We start from the raw sequence: 9,289 nt of genomic DNA, 5'->3' as shown, positions 1-9,289 counted from the left end.
TATCTGTTTTTATTTTATTTTTATTTTTCAGCATTTAGTTAGTTTTTATTTTTCTTAGTTTAAAACATTTTTCTAACTTTTTGATTTGATTAGACGTTGAGGATAAACCGGTATTAAAAGCTCTTGTGTCCTTGGACGACCTCGGTATCTTACCAACACTATACTACGTCCACGATGGGTGCACTTGCCCATATGTGTGTTTAGTGTTAGTGAATATCGTGTTTTATAAATTTAAAACTTGGCTAAAAGTGTAAAAAGGGCTTAAATATACATCTAAAAACATATATACACTGACACGCATCAAGTTTTTGGCGCCGTTGCCGGGGACACAAGGATTTTAAGAAAGTTAGGAATCAACGGCCTAATCATATTTTTATTTTTCTTTAATTTTTTAGGATTTTTCTTAGATTTTTAGCTTCTGCAGAGCTCAGCACGGGGCCGTGCCTGGTCGGACACGGGCCGTGCTCAGCAAAGTTACTGGCAGTTTTTGTTTTTTAAGTTACAGAAGGCTGACCAGGGGGCCGTGCCGGTGCAACACGGGGCCGTGTCCAACTTCCAGTAACTGGGATCTGAAAAACAATCACTGTACTTCCGACCACGGGGCCGTGTTCGCTCAACACGGGGCCGTGGTGAACCTTCTGACCAACATTCTTTTTTGTTTTTATTGCAGGACTTGGAACCCGACGCCATCCTCACGTAGTGTATGAGCTCCAGTTCCAATAAAGACATAAAGGAACCACTAGAAGAACCCGAACGATTTCTCAGAAAAAGGTTAAAAGCCAAAAACCAAGAGAAGGTTTCGGGTGATCCACCCCCAATGGCGGACCAACGTACCCTTATGGATTATCTACGGCCCACCGTAGGTAATCTAGGCGCCGCTATCAATGCTCCGAATGTCGAAGCCAATAACTTCGAACTTCGACCGCATTTGATACAAATGCTCCAAAACTCCGCAACCTTCCACGGGCTTGCGGACGAGGATCCTCATCTACATATAACTAATTTCTTAGAAATATGTGATACCTTTCGGATCAATGGAGCATCAAACGACGCCATCCGCCTCCGTATGTTTCCATTCTCACTAAAAGACCGAGCGAAAGCTTGGCTCAACACCCTCCCAGCTGGATCGGTAAACACCTGGGATGAACTAGCCCAAAAGTTTCTATATAAGTATTTCCCTCCTTCTAAAACTGCTAAATTTATGGCTGAAATTAATACATACTCACAAGAGGACGGGGAATCCTTATATGAAACATGAGAAAGGTTCAAGGAGCTATTACGCAAGTGTCCCCATCACGGCCTCGCAATATGGCAACAAGTATCCACTTTCTACAATGGATTGTTGCCACACACTAGGCAGACACTTGATTCTAGCTCCGGGGGACTTTTAGGTAATCGACGCCCACACGGAATATATAATCAGATTGAGGAAATTGCTCAAACCAATTTTCAATGGCACACTCCCCGGGGAAATAAGTCTATCGCCCCGGGCGCCCATAAGGTCGACGAAAGCACCTCTTTACAAGCCCAAATCGAGGCCCTTTCTTCAAAAATAAAAAAATTAGAAATGACAAAAACAGCCTCGGTTATGGCTTGTGAAGGGTGTGGTGGGTCACATGAAAATTGGAGTTGCATGAAAGAAACGGACGATCAACAAGAAATGGTAAACTACATTGATAATAGACCTAGGCCGTCGGGTCCTCCAACGGGAACTTACAACCAAGGATGGCGAAACCACCCAAACCTTGGTTGGAGGGAAACCGGCAATAGTAGTAACCAACAAACCCAACGAACAAACTTTCAGCAATCAAGAAATGAGTCACAAAATTTCACTCAACAACAAGGTGGACGAGAAAGGCTCGAAGATACTATATCTCGCCTCGTCTCCGACACTGATAAGAAAAACTCGGAAAGATTTCTACAATTAGAATCTAATTTTAGGAATCAACAAGCTAGCATTCAAAACATAGAAAAACAAATAAATCAACTAGCACAAAATTTTTCCGAGAGACCGCAAGGCGCATTACCTAGCAATACCGAAACAAACCCAAAGGCGCAAGTTCACCTCATCACACTACGAAACCGCACCGTAGGGCCTGCAGAAGTACCTCCACCAACGGAAGAAACAATGCCAACACATCTGCAGGAAAAGAACTCTCCCCCATCACCAGAGCCTACCAAGGCTCCTCGAGTTCCGTACCCCGGTAGGTTAATTCGTCAAAAGACCAATGAGCAATTCGCAAAATTCGAAAGTCTGTTAAAACAATTGCATGTCAATATTCCTTTTATCGAAGTCCTAACCCAAATGCCCAAATACTCTAAATTTATGGGGGACTTCCTTACACATAAAAAGAAAATTGAAAATTTGCAATTAGTTAATTTAGGCGAAGAATGCTCTGCCCTCGTACTCAATAAACTACCCCAAAAGAAAATCGATCCCGGGAGTTTCACGATTCCATGCTCAATAGGGGAATCACCCGTTCGCAATGCCTTGGCCGACTTAGGGGCTAGCATTAACCTCATGCCCTCATCGATGTTCAAAAGGCTTGGCTTGGGAACCACGAGCCCTACAAAAATAAGCATACAACTAGCTGATCGATCAGTCAAGTTCCCACAAGGTGTCATCGAGAATGTCTTGGTAAAGGTAAGCAGATTCGTTTATCCAGTTGACTTTGTCATACTCGACATGGAGGAAGACACCGAGGTCCCCCTTATCCTAGGGAGACCCTTCCTTGCCACAGCACAAGCAGTGGTAGACATGAATGACGGGACACTGACTTTGAGGTATGGGGACGATGAGGTGAAATTCGGAGTTGGGAAGAAAATAGAGGACGACGACCCAGTCAATTACATGAAGGTTATTGATTCAAGCTTGGATGCCGCTCTCCGACGGTGTAACTTGGGAAACAAGGCACTCCACTCAGAAGATATATAACCAGGAATCGGGTCTAGCCAAGGACCCTTATAAACGTGGCGCACCACGGAGGCATTCCGCGGATCTATCCTTAGTTTAGTTTAGTTTAATCTTTTAGTTTTTGCAGAATAAAACACACTCATGGTGGTAATAGATGAAAAATGGAACGAGAAAAATGGAACCATGCACAAGGAACAGAGCAACCCGACAAAAATCTCCATCACAGAAGGCTCAACACGGGCCGTGCCCAACCAACACGGCCCCGTGCTGAGCCCCTGCAGAAAATCACCCAGTTCAGGTAACTGGACACGGGCCGTGTTCAGCGGACACGCCCCCGTGTCCAGGCTTCTGTTTCAATTCTGTAATTTTTGTTACTGGCACTTGACCACGGGGCCGTGCCCGGTGAACACGGGGCCGTGTCCAGGATGCCAGTAACATAAATCTTTGCTTGTTAACACACTTTTATACATTCTAATCAACCAAAAATATTATTTTTGGACACATTGAGGACAATGTGTAATTTAAGTGTGGGGGGGAATGCTAAAACCTTGAAATTTTGCAAAATCCTAAACACAAGCCTTACACAAAACTCTATTGGAACCGCTAAACACCCCAAATTTTTTCAAAAAACTTTTCATTTTTTTATTTATTTACTTGTCTTAGTTTAAGTTGGGAATAACAAGTTCTAAAAAGGTTATATTTTTACAAGTTTACAACCGATAGCGTCGTGATAAAAAAAAGGAACCAACATAAGAAAATTATGAAACGGTATAACAAGTCTAGTTTAAAATTCGATTATATATGCTTGGTCACATTAAAAACCCATTCCCACAAAAGTGAGTTTTGAGCCTTTATTGAGCATAAAAAAATACACATATTTAGATTAAATGCTCATTTTTCGTTTCTTGTGTGAATAGCCGCTCGGTCCTTACAAATCTAGAACTTGCCACGACGATACATTCCCGGTCCTTACCAACTTAAACCCAAGTAAGTAAATGACGGAGGCATTAGGACTAACCATTTTTTCTTTCAAAACCATTATTTTTCATTTTTTTTACCTACCCAAAATCCCCCTAGATAGCCCCTTTGAGCCTAAACCTTTCATTTCATTACCCCAAAACCCTTTTTACCCACCAAAAACCTTTTTATTTATTTTTTTTTAGTAACAAGTTCGCTTTTTCGTAAACTCACCTTTTTATGTGACGATTGAAAAAAAAAAATTGATGAAGTCAAAAACAAACAAAAGCTATAAAATCTTGTTTGGAGAAATACTTCAAAAGAAAAAGTCACTAAAAACAAGGTACTTCACGAAAACCGACGCTTGTTACGATTTTCGCCCTTTTTACTAACCACTAACCAACCACCCACCTTTAAACCCAAGCCTTCACCCAAAAAGTCCTCTTGATATTTACAAAGGTAAAAAGTTAAAAAGGAGGAGGATTGATTGCTTGGCAAGCCTATGGAAGACGTAAGTTCCGTGCCGCTCTCGAGTGATTCACTAAAAATATACACCTTCGGCCGAGTGTTGAGTGATCTCCCGTGAGGTATGTGAACTTGTATATAAATGGAATTTTAATAAGGCATGCTATGCCCAAATAAGTAATTCATCTTATGAAAAGTTCAAAATAAATCATAACGAATAGGATTGTAAATAAATAAAAATAAAACCTATAAAAAACTTGGATTCCCGACACTCTAGGACAAGCTAAAAAACTTCTCTTCTACCTATTCCATTTGGGAGTGTAAGCCACATTTAAAGAGTTTTGCTTGAGGACAAGCAAAAGTTCAAGTGTGGGGGTATTTGATGTGTGTAAAATGCAACATATAAATCACATCAATTAAGGCATAAAACTAACCCTTTTTAAGTACTAATGTTGGAAAAAGAGTGTTTTTGTCTTCCTTTTGTATTTTCAGAATGAAATGAGCTCAAAATCACAAAAGAAGCAAAAAGACAACTTATTCTACCATAAAATACAAGAAAAGGAACAAAAGTGGACTGCCCGGACCCTCAACGGCATCTCCCAAGGCAAAAGAGAAGAAACAGAGTCTGAACACGCCCCGTGTCCAGCGAACACGGGGGCGTGCCCAGGAAACAGCAGAAAAGACAAACCAGTAGAAGTTTCCATTGCCCACCACGGGGCCGTGTCCAGCGGGCACGGGGGCGTGGTGAAAGTACAGCAGACGCATTAATTGTAATTCGCAATTACAATTAATGAGGAGAGAGAGTGTCAGGCGGGCACGGGGCCGTGTCCAGCGGACACGGGGCCGTGTCCTGCCTTCTGTTCAGCCTATAAATAGAGGAGCTTGGCTTCATTCTCCCTCATCCCTTGGCACACCACCTCTCTCACACTTCATCCACCACCCACCACCACCATAACACCATCATCCACCACCATCATCCATTGTCTATCGTAGAGTGTGTGAGTCGTCTCGGGATCCAAGATTGATCGTAAGAGTTCTTGACAATCAAGGCCATGTTTGTCTAAGTCTCTTACATCACTTGGTGAAGACAAGTGTTTAGTATAATACTTTTTATTTTTAATCTTTTGCACTTTTTATTTGGTTTTGTATTAATGACTTTAATAACTAGTTACTTATGTTGAAGGTGATCTTTCCTTATCGTTTGTCCGTGGTGTCTTGGCATTATTTTACTGTCTATATAAAATAAAAGATTTTCACCATTCATATCTCCACGGTCTATATGGAGGTATGTTGGCTACCTGGTCGGGGGTTAAGGGAACGGTTTGGTAAAGGTCTTGCCCTTGTTCAGCGTTTAGAGGTCCTGCTTGGGACCTGGGTCAAATTTAGTAGGATCTCCTTCAATGCCCATAGGTATTGGATGGCGGGGATCCAAACTCTTTGACCCCCTCATAAGTTAACTACTATTAATACTATAACCCGGCTATTTAGGACTGTATCCCTGCTGACTCAGACTACTTAGCCGAGGGTAACGTCACCGCCAAAAGCGGGGCCTACCATAATTTGCATTAATAACTTAATTCATTATCTTTCAATAATCCGACCCTTTAGGATTGTATCCTTGCTGACTCAAACTACTGGGTTGAGGGTAACGTCGCCTTCAAAAGAGGGGCCTACTACAATAACTAAGATAATCTCTTAAACAAGTGCAAAAGTGCGAAAATAATCAAAGGTTATACTAATACACGTGTCGGATCCAAGTGATTCATCTTGTCTATCTGTTTTTATTTTATTTTTATTTTTCAGCATTTAGTTAGTTTTTATTTTTCTTAGTTTAAAACATTTTTCTAACTTTTTGATTTGATTAGACGTTGAGGATAAACCGGTATTAAAAGCTCTTGTGTCCTTGGACGACCTCGGTATCTTACCAACACTATACTACGTCCACGATGGGTGCACTTGCCCATATGTGTGTTTAGTGTTAGTGAATATCGTGTTTTATAAATTTAAAACTTGGCTAAAAGTGTAAAAAGGGCTTAAATATACATCTAAAAACATATATACACTGACACGCATCACATACCTTGTGACACCAGAACCCCGAAGAATTGCCCGTTTCATTGGGGGCTTGGAGCCTGCGATAAAGGCTAGCGTAAAGGCCTCTCGGCCGACGACCTTCAGGTCAGTTACTGACCTCTCCTTGTCTCTCACTTTGGATGCTGTCCGTCTGAGGACGCTAAGGAGCAAGGAGGCTGAGAAGCGGAAACGTGAGGATGATACCTCACGAAAGTCAGGAAAGAAGCACCGTGGAAACGGTGACGGCAAGAGAGGGGCTGAGACGAAGAAAGATGGGTAAGCTGGTGAAAGACCCAATTGCAAAATCTGCAAGAAACCTCACTCTGGGAAGTGTAGGTTTGCATCGAATTCACAGTCTCAACCAAAGACTTTTTCCTGTGGACTATGCAAGTCCAAGGATCATAAGACTGTGGATTGCAAGAAAATCAAAGACGCAACCTGCTATGGTTGTAATGAAAAGGGGCATATCAAGAGCAACTGCCCTAAGAACGCCAAAAAGGCGGAGGAGACCAAGAAGACAAATGCTAGAGTCTTCCGCATGGATGCAAAGGAGGCAGTTCAGGACGACAATGTGCTTACAGGTACTTTTCTCGTAAATAATATATTTGCAAGAGTACTTTTCGATTCTGGCGTTGATAAGTCCTTTGTAGACCAAAAGTTTTGTAAACTATTGAACATGCCGATCAAAACCCTAGATATGAAATACGAGGTAGAGTTAGCAGACGGTACGATAGAAACCGTCTCCACCGTTCTAGAGGGATGTGAAATGTCCATTAAGAACCATTCTTTTCCTCTATCTCTACTTCCTTTCAAACTAGCGGGTTTCGACATAGTCCTAGGCATGGACTGGTTATCCCGTAATCAGGCCCAAATCATTTGCGGCAAAAGGCATATAGTGCTAAAGACTCCGAGTGGTGAATCACTCACCATTCGAGGAGATACGCAGTTCGGATTGCCCGAGGACGTATCTATGCTCAAAGCTTCTAGGTGTTTGAACAGAGGCTGTGTCATTTACATGGCTCAGGTGATAATTGAAGAACCTAAGCCAAAGATCGAGGATCTTCCTGTCATTTCTGAATATCCCGAGGTTTTTCCTGAAGAACTACCTGGTTTGCCACCAGATAGACAGGTGGAATTCAGAATAGATATCATACCTGGAGCAGCTCCCATAGCAAGAGCACCTTACAGGCTAGCTCCTACTGAAATGAAGGAACTAAGAACCCAGTTGGATGAACTATTGGCAAAAGGTTTTATCAGACCTAGTTCGTCTCCCTGGGGAGCACCTGTCCTATTTGTAAAGAAGAAGGACGGATCGATGCGGTTGTGCATCGATTACCGAGAGCTAAACAAAGTTACCATAAATAACAGATATCCTTTGCCAAGGATCGACGATCTGTTTGACCAGCTGCAAGGAGCAAGCTATTTCTCGAAGATCGACTTGAGGTCGGGCTATCATCAGCTAAGGGTCAGAGATGAAGATGTACATAAGACAGCATTTAGGACTCGCTATGGTCATTACGAGTTCCTAGTGATGCCTTTTGGGCTCACAAATGCACCAGCTGCGTTCATGGATCTCATGAATCGCGTCTGCAAGCCGTATTTGGACAAATTTGTCATAGTCTTCATCGACGATATCCTTATATATTCCAAGAACCAAGCTGACCACGAGAAGCACCTCCGTTGCATTCTCGAATTACTACAACGTGAGAAACTCTACGCAAAATTCTCGAAATGCGAATTTTGGCTACGAGAGGTTCAGTTTTTAGGTCACGTTGTAAGTGAGCGTGGTATCCAAGTGGATCCCGCTAAAGTAGAGGCGGTCATGAACTGGCAAGAGCCAAAGACGCCTACCGAAATTCGTAGTTTCCTGGGGTTAGCAGGATACTACAGGAGGTTTATTGAGATTTTTTCGAGGATTGCTGCGCCCTTGACTTCCCTAACCAAGAAGAAAGAAAAGTTCATTTGGGGCCCAAAGCAGCAAGAATCCTTCGAAATCCTGAAGCAAAAGCTGAGCAACGCACCTGTGTTGACCTTACCTGAGGGTACAGAAGAATTCGTAGTTTACTGCGATGCATCACACACAGGCATGGGGTGTGTGCTTATGCAGAAGGGCAAGGTTATTGCCTACGCTTCACGACAATTAAAGGTGCACGAAAAGAATTACACCACCCATGATTTGGAGTTGGGTGCCGTTGTATTTGCACTGAAATTATGGAGGCATTACCTTTATGGTATTAAATTTGTGATTTACTCTGATCATAAAAGCCTCCAGCACCTGTTCAATTAGAAGGAGCTGAACATGAGGCAACGCCGTTGGATGGAAACATTGAATGATTATGATTGCGAGATCAGGTACCATCCCGGCAAGGCGAATGTAGTCGCTGATGCCTTGAGCAGGAAAGAAAGGGTAAAACCTATTCGAATCAATGCCAAGAGCATTGAAGTCAAGAACAATTTGATTGAGAGGATATTAGCTGCACAGCGAGAGGCTGTGTTGGAAGCTAATTATCCTGATGAAAAGTTAGGAGTAACTGAGGAGCAGTTGACTCTTAGCAAGGATGGAATCCTTAGATTAAACGGACGAATATGGGTTCCGATTTATGGAGGACTACGAGATGTTATCCTCCAGGAAGCCCATAGTTCCAAATATTCTGTCCATCCTGGAGCGGACAAGATGTATCAAGACTTAAAGGCAAACTATTGGTGGATAGGCTTGAAAAAGTCTGTGGCCGCCCACGTAGCAAAGTGCTTGACTTGTGCTCAAGTCAAAGCCGAGCACCAAAAGCCGTCTGGCTTGCTACAACAGCCTGAGCTTCCCGAGTGGAAGTGGGAATGTGTAACTATGGACTTCATAACCAAGTTGCCCAGAACCAGGAAAGG

At 42.6% G+C, this 9,289-nt stretch overlaps 1 non-coding gene across 1 annotated transcript; it reads right to left on the bottom strand.

The window, feature by feature from the left end:
- Nucleotides 1–1,195: 1,195 nt before the first annotated feature.
- On the bottom strand, nt 1,196–1,302 carry LOC118484451. Its single transcript, XR_004873562.1, has one exon. It is a non-coding gene; the product is annotated as a small nucleolar RNA R71 (small nucleolar RNA).
- Nucleotides 1,303–9,289: the final 7,987 nt, after the last annotated feature.

This window comes from Helianthus annuus, chromosome 11 (assembly GCF_002127325.2).
Source record: "Helianthus annuus cultivar XRQ/B chromosome 11, HanXRQr2.0-SUNRISE, whole genome shotgun sequence".
In the NCBI taxonomy this organism is placed as follows: Eukaryota; Viridiplantae; Streptophyta; class Magnoliopsida; order Asterales; family Asteraceae; genus Helianthus; species Helianthus annuus.
The sequence above is the reverse complement of the archived record's forward strand: the minus strand, read 5'-3'. Positions and strand labels throughout refer to the sequence as shown.